We start from the raw sequence: 21,210 nt of genomic DNA on the forward strand, positions 1-21,210 counted from the left end.
AACTCAATGACCCACGAAGAGAGTTGGGGATTTCGTTATTTTCATATTTGAGTTCTCTCAAATTTTGAGAATAGGATCATTTGATTTTATTTATTTTATCATCAATTATTTCTATTACAAAAATATGAGAGAGGGAATAAAATGACTTTCCCAAAATAAAGAAATATTGAGGATTTAATAAAAAATCAAATAAGATTTTATTTCGGAGTTTTTCGGTGTTTTATTTGAATTTAGGAAAAATGTGCGTTTTTCAAAATTGCATTTAGGGCCCAAATAAATGTTCACCTTGTGCGGCTTGATTTTAGAAGCCTGTGAAAATTTATTTCGGAATTTTTGGAGTCCATTTAGTATTTTTTTTATTTTTCTTCCGAGCGGAATAATTAAGAAAAACGAACCGACTTCGGGCCGTACCCGAGCGGGACACCGCCCAGGGGCAGCCTTTAAATAGCGCCGCCCCGAGCCGCCCCAGCCCATCAGCCTCGCCTCGATCCGCGCGCACCGCCGGAGCCGCCGCCGCCGACGACGACGATCCCGCCGCCCAAGGTTCGACGCGCCTCGATTTCCATGCCGAAAAAAAGAAAAAAAACGGCGTTCATCGTTTTTCTTTTTCTCGGATTAAATCCGCGATTTTTCTGATCGCGATTCCTGATCCGATTTTCGTTTTAGTTTAACTTTTCGCTCGTTTATCGGAATCAGGCGATTCAAGTGCCTAGGGATTCGTCTCGAAACCCTCTATCCGTTTAACCAACTTAAACAAGTTTTTGCTACTGTAAAATTTGCCCTAGATCCAGATTAGTAGAATGAAGTTGTTTTCTTTCGCCATTTGACTTTCGTTGTTTCGTTCGATTTGATTCTTTTTGCCAACTGGAGTTCTTAAGTTGAACCTTCTGGTTAGATCTCTTATTTGAGTTTTACCTGTGCATTAGATGAGTACTTATTGTATGCTTGTTTGTTTGTCTGCGATAGAATGCCCGGAGTGCGCCGCCTGTTACTTCGAAACGTTAGGTTTCGCAGATCATCAGCAAGGCAAGTAACACTTTGATCATACCTTTTCTACTACCCAGTTTTATTGCATTAGATCAATCCTCACACATTGCATGAATAGGATCTAATTAAATTGTGGGATGGGAAGTAGATGAGGTAGTACCTATTACCTGTTTATTATCAAACCTTTGGGAGTTACTTCTATGTTTGCTTATTATGCCATGCTATGTTAGTAGACGTGGATTGGGTGAGTGAAATCCATGACAGATGTGAGATTGTTAATTAATGGTTTATCTAAGGTGGCAACTTAAACACGCATCTGGGTGGATTGAGGCACCCGGGTATTCCAGGACTTGCCTGTTTTCTTTTGGACCGTCACCCAGGCTCAAAGGGATCATGAGACTATTCATACTAGAAACTTCCGTGTGCAGCCACAAGCTATTATGGGCTCTAGCATAGTTGACTAAGTCGTGCGAACTCTTACAGTGGTAGACTAGCAGATGTAGGGGATGTAGGTGGTACGGTCTACCCATCGTAAGGTGCTAGCACTTCTGAAAGACTATGTCTCGGTCATCCGTCTTCTCAAACACCATGTAGTGCGAGAAACCAAACGGAGGCGATCGAGTCTTGTGGGGGAAAGTGCGCAAACCTCTGCAGAGTGTAATAAACTAATCATGGTTAGCCGTGTCCCCGGTTATGGACATCTTGAGTATCTAGTACTTGGATTATCATGTGAATCTCAACATGTTACTCTAAATTAATTTTGTTGGGTTATGTTTAATGATGATTTTTAATTGGGATTGAGAATGTTGTCAACCATTCTCAATGTTTAACAACCACCATGATAGTAATTAAATTTTATTCCTTTGAAGTAGGGAAAAATTGGCTTTATGCAAAACTGTAACCATAGAGCTTACACCAGCCAAATATGCATATAGTATAGCTGTTTCATTCCATTACTCTCTATGTGTTACCTTGCCAGCATATTCCATGTGCTAACCCGTTTCGGGCTGCAACGTTAATGTTGCAGACTTTTCAGACGACGATTAAGGAGTTTTAGGTCGTGGTCCTATACTCAGTGATGCCATTGGAGTTGATGGACTCACTTATCTTCCAAGCCTTCCGCTGTTATCGTTATTAGATGGCCTTAAGCCATACTTATTGTAATAAGTTCTCTTTTGAGACACTCGATGTAATAAGTGTGTGATTGCTACTCTGCTATAAATCCTCCGAGTACTATGTGGTGTCAGCATTACTGATCCAGGGATGACACCGAAGCACAGAGATCAGACTGTTTGAAGTCTGGTCGCTACACAAATTCTGCATTAATGTATTCACACTCAGAGTGTAAGTCTTAATTAATTGAAGATATATGTTACTTCGTGTGTTGCACATCTAAGTCATCAATCATGCATAAGTGTTAGGATGTGTGCATGATCACAGGACATTTAAGGATTCCAAGATATTTAGCTCACACCACAACTTGCAAAACCTTTTCTCATCCAAGGGCTTTGTGAAGATATCTGCCAGTTGCTCTTCAGTGTTGACGTGAATGATATCAATATCTTCCTTCATGACATGATCTCTGAGAAAGTGATGATGGATCTGAATGTGCTTTGTCTTCGAGTGCTGGACTGGGTTGTTGGCAATCTTGATGGTGCTTTCATTGTCGCAACAGAGTGGCACTTGCTTCAGATGAATGCCATAGTCTTTGAGTGTTTGCTTCATCCATAGAAGCTGGGCGCAGCAAGATCCAGCAGCAATGTATTCAGATTCAGCAGTGGAGAGAGATACACAGTTCTTCTTCTTTGAAGACCAACACACAAGTGATCGTCCCAGAAAGTGACATGTGCCTGATGTAGACTTGCGATCCACCTTGTCACCAGCATAATCAGCATCCGAGAATCCAACTAGATCAAACTCTGAGCCCTTTGGATACCATAATCCTAGTGTTGTGGTGTAAGCCAAATATCGAAGAATTCTCTTCACAGCTAAGTGATGCAATTCCTTTGGTGCCGCTTGGAATCGGGCACACATGCAAACACTAAGCATGATATCTGGCCTAGATGCACATAAATAAAGCAAAGAACCAATCATGGAGCGGTATACCTTTTGGTCGAACTCTTTACCATTGGCGTCAGGACCCAGATGACTTTTGGTTGGCATTGGCGTCATATAACCTTTGCAGTCTTGCATTCCAAACTTCTTCAGGCAATCTTTGAGGTATTTCTCTCGAGATATGAAGATGCCGTTGCGTTGCTGCCGTATTTGAAGACCAAGGAAGAACTTCAGCTCACCCATCATGGACATATGATATTGCTCTTGCATTATGTGTCCAAACTCATCACTGTATTTCTGATTAGTGCAGCCGAAAATAATGTTATCCACATATATTTGGCACACAAACAGTTCACCATCATATGTCTTTGTGAAGAGTGTGGGATCCAGGGAACCGGGTTTGAAGCCTTTGCTCTTCAGGAAGTCTTTGAGTGTGTCATACCAAGCACGAGGGGCTTGTTTGAGGCCATACAATGCCTTGTTGAGCTTGTAAACCATGTCAGGATGTTTTGGATCTTCAAAACCAGGCGGTTGTGCAACATACACTTCTTCTTCAATCTTGCCATTGAGAAAGGCACTCTTCACATCCATTTGATACAGAAGGATGTTATGATGATTTGCATAGGCTAGCAGTATGCGAATAGCTTCAAGCCTAGCCACAGGAGCAAATGTTTCATCAAAGTCAATTCCTTCAACTTGAGTGTATCCTTGAGCAACAAGATGAGCCTTGTTTCTGACAACTTGACCATGCTCATCTTGCTTGTTGCGATATATCCATTTAGTGCCTATGAAATTGTGTTTACGAGGATCAGGACGCTTGACCAGTTCCCATACATTATTCAGCTTGAACAGTTGAAGCTCTTCTTGCATATCTTGAATCCATTCAGGTTCCATGAAGGCTTCATCAACTTTCTTGGGTTCAGATATTGAGACGAATGCAAAGTGCCCACAAAAATTTGCTAGCTGTGTGGCCCTTGAACGAGTGAGTGGACCAGGTGCATCGATGCTATCAATTATCTTCTCAATCTGTACTTCATTTGCAACACGAGGATGAACTGGACGCATATTTTGCTCTTGCTGATCATTGTCAACATTTGAAGGATTGTCTTCAGGCTGAGCATTGTCTTCAGGTTGATTAGGTGCAGAAATGATAAGTTCCTCTTCAGGATATACTTCAGATGGTATGATTTCTCCAGTTCCCATAAGCTTGATGGATTCACTTGGTGGAACTTCATCTAGCACATTTGGCAGGTGCTCTCTTTGTGAGCCGTTAGTCTCATCGAACCGCACATCCACAATTTCAACCACTTTATAGTGAAAGAGGTTGAAGACTTTGTAGGAGTGTGAATCCTTTCCGTAACCAAGCATAAAACCTTCATGTGCTTTCGGTGCAAATTTTGAAGTGTGATGTGGATCCTTGATCCAGCACCTAGCACCAAATACTCTGAAGTAACTGACATTTGGCTTCTTACCAGTGAGGAGTTCATAGGATGTTTTCTTCATAAGCTTGTGAAGATAAACACGGTTGATGACATGGCATGCAGTATCAATAGCTTTAGGCCAGAACTTTCTTGGTGTCTTGTATTCATTGAGCATCGTCCGAGCTATCTCAACGAGTGTTCTGTTTTTGCGTTCCACGATGCCATTCTGCTGCGGCGTGTACGGAGCTGAGAACTCATGAGTGATGCCCAATGTATCAAGATAAGTGTCGAGGCCGGTGTTCTTGAATTCAGTGCCATTGTCACTTCTGATGTGCTTGATCTTGACGCCATAGTTGTTCATGGCTCAATTGGCAAAGCGTCTGAAGACATCATGCACTTCAGTCTTGTAGAGGATTATATGTACCCATGTATATCTTGAATAATCATCAACAATGACGAAGCCATAGAGACAAGCAGTAGTAGTAAGGGTAGAGTAGTGAGTAGGGCTGAAGATGTCCATGTGTAGCAGTTCGAAGGGTTGAGTTGTTGTCATGATTGTCTTCGAGGGATGCTTGGCCCTCGTCATCTTTCCAGCTTCGCAGGCACCGCATAAGTGATCCTTCTTGAACTTGACGCCCTCGATGCCTATGACGTGCTTCTTTTGCAAGAGTATGCAAGTTCCTCATGCCAGCATGCCCTAGCCTCCGATGCCAGAGCCAACACTCTGAAGCTTTTGCTAGAAGACATACGGCAAGCTGTGGTCCTGCTGAGAAATCTACCATGTACAAGTCATCTTTCCGATACCCTTCAAAGACTAGAGACTTCTCAGATTCCATTAGAATAAGGCAACGATATTTTCCAAATATCACAATCATGTTCAAATCGTAAAGCATTGAGACAGACATTAAGTTGAAACCAAGGGATTCAACAAGCATCACTTTATCCATGTGCTGATCCTTTGAGATTGCAACTCTACCTAGACCCAATACCTTGCTTTTACCAGTATCAGCAAATGTGATGTGACTTTTGTCAGATGGACGTAAGGTTGAGTCCATGAGAAGACTTTGTTCGCCAGTCATGTGATTAGTACATCCACTATCAATAATCCATTCTGAAGCGGCTTGTGTCATACCCTACGGTGCAGTTAGGGGGATAGGCTTCACGAAGAGCATTGTGAAGCATAAACATTTGACGAGCAAGAGGATTATGAAAGCTTAGATCGAGGTTAGGACTGATAGGACAAATAGCAAGCGACTCGGGAACAAAATACATAATAAGACAATTTGGGCATTTGATCTTGCACCCTACAAGATGTTTTAGGTCCCCAGCAATAGCTTCAGATGCATTTGATTTTCGGCTTTAGACCTTTCCCTGCAAAAGAGAGTTAAGCTTTCTTAGACACCCACATCTTCAAGGGTGGCTTCGAAGCAATGAGTCTAAGTGCAGCATCTGAGAACTTTGGCTTTGAAGCCTTGGCAAATAGTTTTGCAGGAGGTGAATGATACTCATAGGAATAAGTAGAGTAGTTCTTGGTCTTATGAACATGGCGGTTCGATGAAACACGCTCATATTCATAGGCATGGGTATGATTTCCCTGCAAAACATTTGTGTTAGTGCGACTCAGGTGAGTCCTCTGTCTGTATGAAGCCTTTGGACCATATGAAGCATGTGGTCTAGGGTTTGTCTTCTTCCCTTGTGGTGTCATGACAACATTCACAGGAAGATTCTCCAGACACCTTTTGGGCACCCAGACTTTCTTCATAGGTGGCCCATTCCTGCAGTTAGTACCAATATACCTGGCAAACACTTCACCATTCTGATTCTTAAACAGTTTATAGTTTGCATCAAAGAATTCATCAATGACAATAGGATTAGCACAAGTGAAGCCAGATAGGGTGGATGGATCCACTGAAGGTTCCTTTGCAGCAACCCATGTGGTTTTGGGGTACTGCTCAGGCTTCCAGTAAGAGCCATCAGCATTCATTTTCCTTTCGAACCCAACACCCTCTTTCCTAGGGTTTCGGTTCAGAATCTGCTTTTTGAGGACATCACATAGTGTATGATGCCCTTTGAGACTTTTGTACATCCCTATTTCAAGCAATGCCTTCAACCTAGCATTTTCATCAGCAATAGCAGTGGCATCCTCAGCAGAGGGGTAAGTTACCACATCAACAGTTGAAGATATTGCAACAGTAGTAGCAGTAGAACATTCAGCAACAGAAGTAGCGTTATCACGCTCAAGGCATTTAAGACATGGTGTTTCACATCCTTCCTGAGCGGGACTGATCAGTTCAGCATGAAGTGACTCGTTTTCCTTTTGAAGATCTTCATGAACCGCTCTCAATTTCTCAAGTTCTTGCTTCCTTTGAAGATAATCATAGGAAAGCTTTTCATGAGTTGTTGAGAGCGTTTCATGACGACTTTCAAGTTCCTCATACTTAACATGAAGATTTTTTATGTCTTCGATTAGGGACTAAGATTGAGTCATTTTAGCGTCCAACAGGTCATTGCTTTTGTCTAACAGTTTTTGAATATGTTCCATAGCTTTCTGTTATTCAGTTGCAATTTTAGCAAGTGTTTTGTAGCTGGGTTTGGAACCACAATCAGAGTCATCTTCACTGGATGTTTGATAGTGAGCATTGCGTGAGTTTACCTTGGCACCGCATGCCATGAAGCAATAGGTGGGAGTGGAGTTGTCCTTGTCATTAGCATCGACGTCGGTGACGAAGTCATTGTCTTCAGTGTTGAAGATGGACTTGGCAACGTAGGCTGTAGCCAGACTTGCAATGCCAGAGTCGGACTCCTCCTCGGACCCCACCTCCACCTCCTCAGAAGCAGACTCCTCCTCTGAATCCATTTCCTTGCCAATAAACGCAGGAGCCTTGCCAAATGAGCTCTTCTTGTGTGATGAAGACTTTGAGGAAGACTTGGAAGAAGACTTTGAGTATTTCTTCTTCTTCTTGTCATCAGAATCATATTCCTTGCTCTTCTTCTTCTTGTTGTTCTCATTGTCCCACTATGGACACTCAGAGATGTAGTGACCAGGTTTCTTGCACTTGTGGCATGTTCTCTTCTTGTAGTCATGAGTAGAAGCTTCATCATTCCTTGAGCTGGATCGTAAAGACTTTCTGAAGCCTTTCTTCTTGGTGAATTTCTGGAACTTCTTCACAAGCATAGCAAGCTCCTTTCCAATGTCTTCAGGATCATCAGAACTGCAGTCAGATTCTTCTTCAGATGAGGAAACAGATTTTGCCTTCAAGGCGCAAGTTCGGCCATAGTTGGGACCGTAGATATCTCTTTTATCAGATAGCTGAAACTCATGTGTGTTCAGCCTTTCAAGTATGTCAGACGAATCGAGTGTCTTGAAGTCAGGGCGTTCTTGAATCATCAGGGCTAGGGTGTCAAACGAGCTGTCAAGTGATCTCAGGAGTGCCTTGATGATTTCATGCTTGGTGATCTCAGTAGCGCCGAGAGATTGAAGCTCATTTGTGATGTCAGTGATGCGATCAAACGTGAGCTGAACATTCTCATTGTCGTTTCTATTGAAGCGGTTGAAGAGGTTGCGAAGGACACTGGTCCTTTGATCTCTCTGGGTTGAGACGCCTTCGTTGACTGTGGCACCCTGGCTTAGAGCGACCGGTTTACCATACATTGCCAGCCCAGAGACCATGTCTTCTGGCAACGCACAACATCTTGGTACAGAATTACAACCACTTTATTAATGCTAGCGGAACAGAGTTACATTACAATAGCTATCGAGGCCAAGCAGCACACTCGGTGCGGCTGAACAATATGTACATTATTTAGTGAACATAAATGGGCCTAGATCCGAACAACTACGTGGCAGCGGAATAACGTCGTGGCGGAAGCTCCATATCATAGGGACACCGATGTGGACACGATCTAGACTCGGACAGCGCTCTCCTCCAATGATACTTTCCTGAAATTTGGCATGACATGCCAGGTCAGTACATTGAATGTACTTGCAATTTCACAACAGGCATCGTCATAATGACAAACAATATCATGATATTTAACCAATTATTAAAAATGCAACACTATATGCCTCAAATGTCCCTCGGGACAGCTTACCAACCGTGATCATCTCTGGATCACAAACACACCACCAAAGTGGTCAGATCACAAACACACCACCAAAGTGGTCAGAATACACCACCAAAGTGGTCTTTCTCAAGAACAACTCGTGATCCTTATGGCGATCACAACCAGGACCATCATTTGGTCCCAAATGCCTCGATGGCCTTTCCGCCATCCATCAACAATGCAAAGTTCATCACTTAGTGTGCAATTTTTATTAAACATTGACTCATGGTGGAACCTACTACGAGGTGTCCGTAACCGTGGACTCGGCTATCGATAGATTACACACTCTGCAGAGGTAGCACATTGCACCCACACCACGGAACCCATGGCCTCGCACTCCCATTTGGGTGGACCAACGACATTCCGACAAAACCCCTCCATTGCCACAACACTCTCCCGGCTACTCAGACCCAAATCCCCCAACGGGCTGGCCCTGGGTGGCCCCGTGTCTACCAAAGACACCCCGACCACCGTCGTGGTCAAAACACTCCCACTCGGGGACTCGGTACCATAATCTCATCAACGAGCACACAAGATTATGTCTGCTCACCGGGCCAGGGCAAGCATGACATAACCTTCCCTAGATGGAGGCACCGACCAGAGGCCGTGTCAATGGACCGGATCAAGGCCTTCCCACAAAGGCAAATGTGGTTGCACTGGAAAGAAACTCGATTCAGCGGCACCATGACCCAATCAACGATATATTCAAGTGGAGTTATATTCAGGTTTAACTTTAAAAAAAATGACCGGTGTCATAGCATGCCATGAAATGCAAAATAACACATGCATCATATAATGATAAAAATGACCGATGTCATCCTTATACACACCAAGCATATCGTCAACAACTCAATTTACTCTACTTGCTCAAATGACTCACAACTTAACCAAAATATTTTGCGACAAGTTTTATTAACTTCTTATGCAAGAAAGTAACTTTGATAAATTTCTCATATGCTTGTCAAAAAGATTTCATTATCAACAACTCTTACTTTCTTTATCACTAAGTTGGGTTCAAACATTCTGTAAGACAAATAATATGATTAAACAAGTATTTAACAGAACATTTTCTAACAACTTTTTATCAATCTAAGAGGGCAAAAACATAGCTTTAAATAATTGCTAACATACATAACAAAATTATTTCTAACATCACCTCAAATAAATCTTAGCTTGCTTTATCCACTAAACTAGTTTCAACCATTATGTAACTCAAGCATAACAACTAACCAATATTTAACAGAATATAAATAACTACATAATCATTTAAATGCATGGATTAATCCTTCCATTCAAGTAAGAAAATCACAAATATTAAAATGGCACCATGAAAATGCTGTTGTGGCTTGCCTTAGTGCAGATGAGGTTCACAAGCCTCCTGGTGATCCTCAAAACAAGCTTCACCTTCTGAAAATAGTTTAAAACACAAAAAGAAAATATCAAGAACACTTCTGAAAATCACCAGAAATTCTAGACAGCTCAGAAAAATCTCATCTTTGGTGAGCTGCTAGATTTCTTATCAAAGAACACAATGCAAAAAGAATCAATTCATTTGGACTTATGGCTGAAGAGTTATGACTGTTTGAAGTGTTCTGTAAATTCAAATGAATTTGAAATAGACTGGGGGGTGACGTCGAAGGCGTAAAGCCAAGGGGCGCCACCACTCGTACCGCTTCACGCACGTACTGAGTGGCTGACTAGCGGGCCCCGCTAGTCAGGTGGGGGAAAAGGGAGAGGGGAACAGAGGGGGCCACGGCTTCGCCGGAGCTCTCGCCGGCGACGAGGGCTCCTTGGCCCAAACGAGAGGGAAGGATGGCAGGAGGGGGTTGAGGCGCACCTGCCCGTACACGTAGCGTAGCTAGGGGCAGTCGGACGGCGTCGGAATCAACCTCGCAAGCGGAGGCAGAACGTGGAGGTCGCCGGAGTTGAGAAAGACGGCGAGCAGAGGCCACACCAGGGGCTCCAGGCGGGCGAGACGGCCTCACCGGAGAGAGGCGGAGGCCCTAGAGGGGTCGCCCAGACCTGGGTGGGGCTGGAGCTACCGTGGCGATTAGAGGGGATCGTCGGCGAGCTCAAGCTCAGGGACGGCGGCCCGAGGCCTGCCCGGCCGGGCTCCGGCTTCCTACTCGATCGTGGGGTGTGTGAGTGTTGGCTGGTGCTCGAGGGGGCTGGGAAGGGATCTATATATAGGCGAGCGGCGAGGGTGCTTCGGGCTCCGCCGATGGACACCTGTCCACGGTGCCCGGCGACGAGCGGCGTTAGTGAGAGGGGGAGAAGGCGACGGAGGTCACGCGGCCATTGTGGGCGGGCGGAGACGAGCACATGATCAAGAGGGTGGCGACGAGCACAGTGCACTCCGCACTGTTGGGCTGGCCGGACCTTGCCCGTGCTCGCTGCGGCGAGCTCCGGCATCGGCGAGCGCCAGGGAGGAGTTAAGAGCATTGAGAAGATGATGGTGGCGAGGTTTGGCATGGTTGGGAAGGCGGGGAAGTGAGCACGCGAGCAACAGAGGCTCGGGCGCGTCGCAGAGCGCGTCGGCTGTATGCCAGCACGCCTGGACGAACGCGGTCACCATGTGAACTATGACATCAGGTCGATCTAAGAATAAACTCAATGTCTAGCGTATGGTTCGTGGTAGTTTTGAGTGTTACCACGATTTGGTTTGGATCCAGGTGCAGTAGAGAAGTTTTCACACACCAAGTAAGTTTCTGGTCAGTAACTTTGTGATGTTACTGTGGTCAAATGGCTTGGAGTTTGAAGCTGTGCTTTGGAGGCTAGTGATAAGTTACTAAGGTAAAGATGCACAAGAAATTTCAGGTCAAATGGATCAAGTAAAATGGTAGTTGCTATAAAAACCACCATTTCTGTCCAGAATGGAAAAGATTTTCTGTAGCAAAAATATTCCAAAAAGTGATGAAATATTTTTGCTTAGGAAGGTGCACTAGGGTTCATAGAATATTTGTGAATTATCTCATATTTTTCTGAGCCATAAAAATTGGGGTTGCTTTGAAGCAAACAGATCTGGCTTAGGGTTTTAGAGAGAAAATGAATCTTTTTCTTTTAAGAAAAATATTCCAAAGATTATTTTTGGGGTGGATCAGAAGTGAAATAATGATTTAGAAGGGAAGTGAAGCACTTGGGTGAAAGCCAAGGATGCCCAAGTGTTGAAGTCCATATGAAAAGATTCAGAAACCCCAAGTTTCAAAAAATTTCAAATGAAAAATCAAGCAAATAAGAATGGGCAAAACCCAGGCTGTCACATTGACCTTGGAGAGCCAGTCCCAGACTAGCTTCGATGTTTCCAGAGCACTCACACGGCCATACTGCTCTTTGGTCAGATGACCACAGATGATGTTCTTGGCAGTGGAATTCTGTTGAACGAACTTCTTGACATCAGCAGCGGTGACACCTTCACCAGCCTTGAGAACGCCATTCTTGACGACATACCAGAGGTCGACATCAATGGCTTCAAGATGCATGCGCATCTTATTCTTCCAGTAGGGATATTCAGTTCCATCGAAGACGGGGCACGCAGCGGAGACTTTGATTATCCCTGCAGCCGACATAGCTACAACTCCAGGTGGTTAAACCGAATCACACAGAACAAGTGAGTACCTTGCTCTGATACCAATTGAAAGTGCTAGTTATCGACTAGAGGGGGTGAATAGGCGATTTTTATGAAAGTCTTCAAAAGATGGGAGTTTCGAAGACAAACGATAGAAATGAACCTATAACCATGCAGCGGAAGGTAGACTACACTAGAAAAGCCATAGTCAAGTATCCAATGAAGTGAGAGCACGAAGACTAATAGCAGCTAGGCAGTATGGATCAGGATGGAAGATAGTATGAAACCAATCAGAACAAACAATCACACAGTGAAGACAAATGAACAATGCAAACAGGCAATGACTTCACAAGGACCAACTGTAAATAGTCTTCACGCTCCATAGTCTTCACGCGATGTCTTCTCTTGTCATAGTCTTCAATGTGAATATCTTCACATACCACCTTTGTCTTCAATGTCTTCATACATTTTTAGGGGTCATCTCCGGTAGATAAACCGAATCAATGAGGGACTACTACCTGTGTTATCCTGCAATTCTCACAAACACATTAGTCCCTCAACCAGGTTTGTCGTCAATACTCCAAAACCAACTAGGGGTGGCACTAGATGCACTTACAGTATTGTAAGATAGAAGGAGTAGAGACCGAGCCGGACACGTTTATGATCCGGCCTCGGGATTCTGTAAACCAATGGGCGTCGACCTATGTATATAAAGGGGCGACCCGGTGACGGTTTAGGGACAACACACAACAACTCGAGAGCTAGCCAAAGCGGATTCTCTCCCTGGTGATCGAAACCCTAGCAATTCCATCACAACTGGAGTAGTCTTTTACCTTCATCGTAAGGGGTCGAACCAGTATAAACTCTTGCGTCCTTTGTCCGCTTTAAACCCCTTTAAGCTAACCCGTAGCGATGGCTCCACGGCTAAGTCCTTTCATGAGGACATCTGCCATGACAAAACCACGACAAAGTCCCCATGAGTTGCCTCACATGATCGAATTCATATGATATAATCGGTGGTGTGTTTGTTGGGATATGATGAATTGTCACTTTATGATCAGATTGTTCATTGAAATATACCGAGTCTTTTAAAGTTCCTTTACTATATAATTAAGCAGCTTTGTATGCTCTCTGATTTATTTGTCTACTTTGGCCAAGTTTGATCCGTAGTTCTTCAAAGGGAGTGGTCGAGAGTAGTTAGTTCAATCTTGCGGTGATCTATATTCCAATGATAGAAACATACAAGACACATATTGTATTGTTGCAGTTTTACTGTCTACGTTATGCCATCATGCTTACTGCAATGCTCTGTTTATTATAAACTTAATACTTCGAGATGCATGTTGGATAACGGTCTTGGGGTGGAATATTAGTTGTAGATGCAGTTGGATAAGAGTCCACATATCACAGGCGTAATGCCTATATGAGATTATACCGTGAATGATCATAGTCATAAATATAAATATTGCAATTTAATCGTTGCCTAACTGTAATTTGTTTACAATGCTACACTTGTCAGCTTGGAGAGATGCCACTAGTGAACCTATGGCCCGGGGGTCTATTTTACTTCACTGAAAACATCACCAAAAAAATATTCTTTTCTGTATCATATTATTTATTGTATCTATCTATCAGTTCCTACTATACAGTGCAATTTAATCATATAACTGGCAAGACAAGAATCTTGACAGTCTTCTTGACGTGTTGGGGACAAGTTTGCATTGTGTCTTGTATGCAGGTACCCGTGACTTTGTTTGCTGGAAGAACTCTTTCTTGTTTGATAAACCTTGATTCTGTACCGAGGGAAATACTTATTGCTAGGTTACTTCACCATTATACTTTAGGGTTACCCAACGACTCTTACAAGAGAGCAAGCACGGTGATGCCAGCCAGCATATGCCAGTCCAACGTGGCGGACGCGTCCGGTCCACTCCATGGTTGGATATAAAGGGCGTCGATCAACCCAGACGTATAAGGGGGGTTTGAGGAGGTCGGTTGGGTCAGAACAAACTGACCAATCACTGACCGGTCAAAACAAAAAGTCTGTAGATACTCTTAGTGAAGACAATATTCCAAATGACGCGCATGTGGTGACTTTAACTCAAGCCTTAAATAGACATTGTATGATTTTTATTTTTGTGAGATAATAGACATTGTATGATGATTTGTATATACTAGATGATACCCCGCGCGTTGCTGCGGGAATTTGAAGCACCATATGAGTAGAATTATGCGGTGAAAAATATTAATAAATAATAAAAAGAGATACAAATATTGATTATTATACCATTGATTATATGATATGATATTAAAAGTCCAAAAATAACTATATAACATTGTATCTTCATATCTTATATACCTAGGAGACTAATGTTGTTCTCCCCGTGCAAATATTATGTTCTTCCCCAATGGCTCTCGCAGCTTCCGCCGAATCTGTTGTTGTACTTCGCCGTTCCAACATCCTCGATCTCGCTCAAAATGAAAATCCCCGGATCTCCCTATGCTATCCTGTGTGTGATGTTGTCCCCTCTACAGCCCCATACTCCATGTGTGTGTTTTCCTGAAGAATCAGTTGATTGGAGTTCTTGGCATAAAAGCATGAGTATATTGTTTGCTTGAGTACAATATCATAAAGAAAAGGTATTCTAGTCAGCCATTCAGTCGACACACCACAACCTGAAGTAGCATAAGAAATTTCAAGATGAATTGCAGTTGAGGGCAGAGCAACCACTCGGCACCATATTGAAATGTACACAGTAAGATTCCATTCTCATATTTAGACAATTTGCAAATAAATATCCTAAATGTTCTGTTTACAAATTTAATCATAGCGATTCACTTTGAACTATAAGAACACCAAAAACATAGCTCAAAATTACTTCTCAAATGCGCAAACATATGTTAGATGGATTTGTAAGGACCATACTGTAGTTGACAGTAAATTGTAAATAAATAAAATGTGAGATTAATACTTTGTGAATTATATAAACAGAAACCCTGAAGGATAATGACAAATCAAGTGCTTTCATGTGCAACGGACAGTATCATGTATCTCTCCTGGGGATGATATAGTGTTGCTGCAGCTGAGTCACCAATTTGAAGTTGGAGATTAGGATTCTATCAGTCCACTCTACATGGTATGATTTATCATATGTATTTGATGAATCGTAGGTATGTGCCCGTCAGATTAAGGTAAACTGTGAAAAATATTTACCAAGTGGCATCACTAAATATGAACTTGCATATTCCCAATGTAAAAGAGCAACACTCTTCGGAGCATCCCATAACCCGATAAAAAGAGAATAAACATAAACTGAAAGATATAAAACACATGCAAAAAAAATGGTGTGTAGTTTAAGATCAAAAAGGAAGTGAAGTTGTTACCTCAACTGACAAACAAAAGGCTATAAATAGACACTGAACGACATATGTATAGTTAGCAGATACAGATTTATTGTCAAATAACCCAAGAAATGTAATTGTTGTCAGTCCATAATAAAGTAATCAATTGAACTTACCTGTTGAACTACATACCACAGTTTCTAACATATAAAACAAATAATGTTGCAACATAACAATCTAACAGTAAAGAAAAAGGAAGACATGGAATGGAGTAATCAAGACAACCGTATCAGGAAGGACCCTGAGCGACTGGGAGGGCTGCAGATGTGTCCGCCCAGCACACAGGCAACAAAAGGCGATGGATTTCAAGCTTGTTGACTCTCCAGCAGGGTGGAATCTGGCGATTCTATAGCAGAGAAGCGCCAACAAAAATTGGAGAGATTACAGACATGTACAGCTCTATTGTTTCAGTTATTACCAAATCCAAAAATTGCTTAACACTGTCCCAACATGAAAAAAGCAGGAAGAAAGCAAAAATATAGGGATGCACTTAAACGTCAATACAACATAGTTCCAGAAATACAGGGGGAGTTCAGGGTAGCAACGAATTAAAAGAAAAGACAAGAAACTGAATCCTGATGAGAACCGAATGACATCTACCTGTTATTGGCAACATAGACACCCATGGTGATGGAGTCTCCAACCAAGCTTCTTCATAACAAACATGGCGAAGGCTGGATGGGAAGTAAATTCTAGCAAATCTATGGCCTCCTTGTATGCCAATAGTTAGCCAGAACACGCAGCGGTAAAAACTGTAAGATGGTGAAGATTGGTGGCGTACCTGGATGGAGTAGTACGCGGTGCGCCGTTGAATGGAAAGAAGACGGAGGATTTATGGGATGAAGCCCAAGGGAGAGGAGCTGAGGGGTCTCGTTGGGAGAATAACTCGGATGATCCGGGAGGGCTCGTTGCGCATCCGTTTCTGCTGCAAGATTTGATGGAGATCAGAGAAGGTGAAAAGAGAGGGGAATCAGAAGGCACATGATCCAGAAGGGCAAGTGGCAAAATCCACGGATCTCCCTATGCTATCCCGCGCGCAAGATTGCCCAGTGCAACACGGGCTATCCTTTGTTTCTATGGGCTTCTAACGACGGACAATCGATTTGACACTTGGCCCAGCCCACCTCCCTGCTTTGCTTCTCATTTAGCCCAGTTTGGGGTCGTCTTCAACCTTCCGCACACGCACTAACAAACATAGGCGCATAGCTACTGTCAAATCCTATCATATTGGAAAATCTAGGCCACGGATTGCATTAACTTCAAACATAAAATTTGTTGTCCTATTCGTCACGGACGCATTCCACCAAAGTCCAGAAGATATTGTATAATAACAAAGGAGATCGAGAAAAGGAGGCAGGCTATGGGGAACGACCGGTGACACTATCGATGGAGCCACCCGAGGGACGCACTATCGAGGGAACCATGCGAGGGGGCAGAAGAGTCCGACTAGGGCGCCACCATAGTTGGAGTGCTTCCACCGCGAGCTAGGTCGAGAAGCCACGGGGACGACCCGTCGCTAGGATGAATGGATGCGCTTTTTTTTGAAAGGAATGGATGCGCTTTTGTATACCGTTCGGTTGAAGAAGAAAGCACGGAGAAGTAAGGAACGAAGCGTTATTTCACTTAGCGGTGGCAGCTCTCTGTAATTTTGGCCAACACTTAATCGGACGGCTGTAGAAAGCTGAGCTATACTGCACCAACGGCTGAAACAATTCGGGCGATGTGGCTCATTGTGGTTCTAGTAAAATCAGATAGTGGGGATGAACTTCTTAAGTATATAAGATTGGGGTGCAATATGTGAGTTTTGCCCCGAAACGTTTTCTCTAGGGTTTCGAGTGGCAGGTGGCGGCGCGCGGGCGACTTCACATCTCCGCGGCGTCTCATAGAGATTCAACCCGCAAATCTTCCTATACCGCCTTGATCCTGTAACTCTCAGTGTAGTTGTTCTCGGGGCGATCAAGGGAGACCCTTGGCGGTCTTACCCGCCCTTGGAATGCTCGGGGGAGGGAGGTTTTTAGGGTTTGGGGGTTTGGCGGAGATGGCAAGTTCCAGCAACATGGGAAAGGAGCGAGAAGGAGTTGAGAGGATGATGGAAAAGATGAATCTGACAGAGAGGGAAAGTGCAAAGTTGGTGATCGATGAGGAAGCACAGAAGACACAGGTGCCGCAGTGGGCTCTCATCGGAAAGGTTCTGTACAGGAGGGGTTTTCATGTGAGCACAATTGAGAATGCTTTGCGTCCAGCTTGGGGCAATCCGAGAGGGTTGTCCTTTAGCTCGGTGGGAGAGAACATATTTGTGGTTAATTTGGAGACGAAGAGAGATAGGGATCGTATTTGGGAAGGAGGTCCATGGGCAGTTGGAAAGCATGCAGTGGTGTTAGAGATCTTTGACTTCAGATCGAGACCGGATGATTGGAAGTTTGACAAGATGCAGATTTGGGCAAGAGTTACTAAGTTGCCATACAATCTCCTGTGCTCGCCATGGCCAAGTAAGATTGCAGGTTTGATGGGGGATGTCGTGAAAGTAGATGTTGATGCAATAGGTTTTGCATGGGGGGAGGCTCTGAGAGCAAGAATTTGGATTAAAGTTCATGAACCCCTAATGAGGTGGGTACAGCTAGAATCAGCCGAGACGAAGGAAACAATTTTCTATGATATCCAGTATGAGAATTTACCATACTTTTGTTTTTCGTGCGGGGTGCTGGGCCATTCAGATTTGTACTGCCCAAGGCCAGCAGTGAGAGATGAATTTGGGCGCCTCCCTTACAGTGAAGCCCTTCGAATGTCTAACCAGAAACATAGTTGGGGGAATGCGCAACCGAGGAATCAAAATCATTTTACCGGCAAGGGAAAAGGAGATGAATGGTATGAAGAAGGAGAAGAAGAAGAAGTGGAGGTAGGGGAAGAAGTCACCTCACCGGACAAAACCGCGAAGGGTAAAGTGAAGAATTTTGTGTATCAGTTTAATGCTCGAGGAGGGGGAAACATGGGTCAAGGAGGTGCTGCACCCAGAAATAGAGGCCGGGGTAATGGACAAGTTTACAGGAGGGTAAATATGGATGGGCGAACAGAACCGGTAAATGCTAGTTCTGGACAAGCTCTAATGCTTCTTGACCAAGAGACGTTGGATAAAAAAAGACATAGTGGGGATGATTTGTCTAATGACTCAAGGGAGAAGAAGAGAAAAGCAATGGAGGATGACAAACAAAAGGAGGCGGAGGCTGCGAGTCAGCCCCGCCAGAACCAATGAGTTGTTTGGTATGGAACTGTCGCGGGCTTGGGAACCCGGAGACAGTTCGAGAGATTCACAACATAGTGAGGCTAGAAGCGCCTGCGTTGGTCTTTGTGTGTGAGACGAAGATTGATGGGAAGAGAGTTGGTGAATTGACTACCAGGTTGGGTTTTGCTGGTTGTGTGCCCGTAAGCAGTGTAGGCTTAAGTGGCGGTTTGGCTTTGTTTTGGTCTCATGAAGTGGATGTGACGGTAAATAATGTTTCCTCACAACATATTGATGTTAAAGTTGAAAATATAGGAGGGGATAGAAAGACATGGCATTTTACTGGCTTCTATGCCAAAGCAAGAAGGAGTGAGAGATCTATGAGTTGGGATCTGTTACGTTGGTTGCATGGTCAGTCTGATTTACCGTGGCTTTGCGCAGGAGATTTCAATGAAATTCTTGATAACTCAGAGTATTTTGGTGCAAATGAAAGGGTTGAATGGCAGATGGAAGGATTTCGGTCAGTAATTGATTATTGTCAGTTTCAGGACTTGGGGTACTCAGGGATCCCGTACACTTGGGACAATATGCAGGAGGGTGTTGACAATGTGAAAGTACGGCTGGACCGTTTTTTTGGCGGATCAAGCTTTTATACAATTATATGAGGCAATGACGGTCAAGCATATCTCTTCACCAAGGTCGGACCACTGTGTGGTTGCGACAAGGATAAGGAGATTGGTTCAGACTGAGAACTGTGGGCCAAAACCATTCAGGTACGAAGATGCATGGCAGAAGGAGGAGTCACATGATGCAGCTTTTATGGATGGTTGGGAGCAAAGGATTGTCCAGGGTGGATTAGCTGGGCTAAGCAACACACTGATACATATGCAAGACCACCTTAGTGACGGGAAAAATAAGAAGTTTGGAGACATAAAGCGGAAAATTCGAAAAGTACGTAAGGAGTTTGAAAGGGAGCGGTCTAATGCTCTGTACCGTGGGACATCTAGAAGAGAAAGGGAGTTAGCGAGGCAACTGAATGACCTTCTACACAAGGAGGAGATTATGGCGAGGCAGCGATCGAGGGTGGATTGGCTGCGAGAAGGAGATAGAAATACGTGATATTTCCAGGCCCAAGCTTCAGCCCGAAGGAGACAAAACAGAATTCATTCTTTGGTAGCAGAAGATGGGCGAGTATGTGAGTCGGTAGAAGAGATCCATGCCGAGGTACAAAACTTCTACACTGAACTTTACACGGCTCAGCCGGAGTTGGATGTTGAGGCGGTTCTTCATCATGTTCCGGCGAAAGTAGATCAACAAAGGAATGATCGTTTGCTACGGCCGTTCAGAGCAGAAGAAGTGAAGGCCGCATTGTTCTCCATGAAGCCATCAAAGGCGCCGGGGGTGGACGGGTTCACTGCGGGCTTCTTCCAACGCCACTGGCCAGTACTAAAGGAAGAGGTCACTAGTGCAGTTTTGGAGTTTCTTAACGGGGGTGTGATGCCAGAGGTTATAAACAAAACTGTGATATGTTTGATTCCGTAAATAAAATTTCCAAAGAACATTACCCAGTATAGGCCGATCTCTCTCTGCAATGTCATTTATAAAATCTGTTCTAAGGTTCTTGCGAACAAGTTAATGGAGATTCTGGATGATGTTATTTCTGAGGAGCGAAGTGCCTTTGTGCCGGGAAGGCTCATTACTGACAATGTGTTGACGGCATATGAGTGTGTTCACTCCATGAAGAGGAAAAGAGGTAAGCAAGGGTGGTGTGCGGTCAAATTGGATATGATGAAGGCATACGACCGGGTAGAGTGGGCATATCTGCAAGGGATTATGCAACAACTGGGATTTGCCGAAGACTGGATATCACTTGTTATGCGGTGTGTTACTTCGGTGAGTTTTCAAGTGAAGGTGAATGGTACGCTCCTCGCACCATTTCAGCCTTCGAGGGGCTTCCATCAAGGGGACCCCATTTCCCCATATCTTTTCTTGCTTTGTGGCAAAGGTTTATCATGTATGTTAAAGAACTATGATAGTGGATGGATTGATCGTGGAGTCCGTATGGGTCTCACAGCGCCATGGATAACGCATTTGCTTTTTGCAGACGACTGTTTGGTTTTTATGAAAGCGGATGGAAGAAGTGCAATGAGACTGAATGAGATACTGGAGGCCTATGAGTTAGGATCCGGTCAGAGGGTGAACAAGTCGAAGAGTTCAGTCTACTTCAGCCCAAACACTGGGGCGTCGATGAAAGTGGGGGTAAGAAATAATTTGCAAATACAGAGAGAAGCCCTGTCTGAGAAATATCCGGGTCTCCCTACAGCAGCAGGCAGAATCACTGAGAGACAATTTCAGCATATTGTGGAAAGCTCAAGGGGGAGAGTTCAGTGGTGGTGTCAAAAATTCATGTCAAGTGCAGCGAAGGAAGTTTTGTTAAAGTCATTGATCCAAGCTCTACC

The sequence above is a fragment of the Triticum aestivum genome, chromosome 1A, assembly GCF_018294505.1.
Source record: "Triticum aestivum cultivar Chinese Spring chromosome 1A, IWGSC CS RefSeq v2.1, whole genome shotgun sequence".
NCBI lineage: Eukaryota > Viridiplantae > Streptophyta > Magnoliopsida > Poales > Poaceae > Triticum > Triticum aestivum.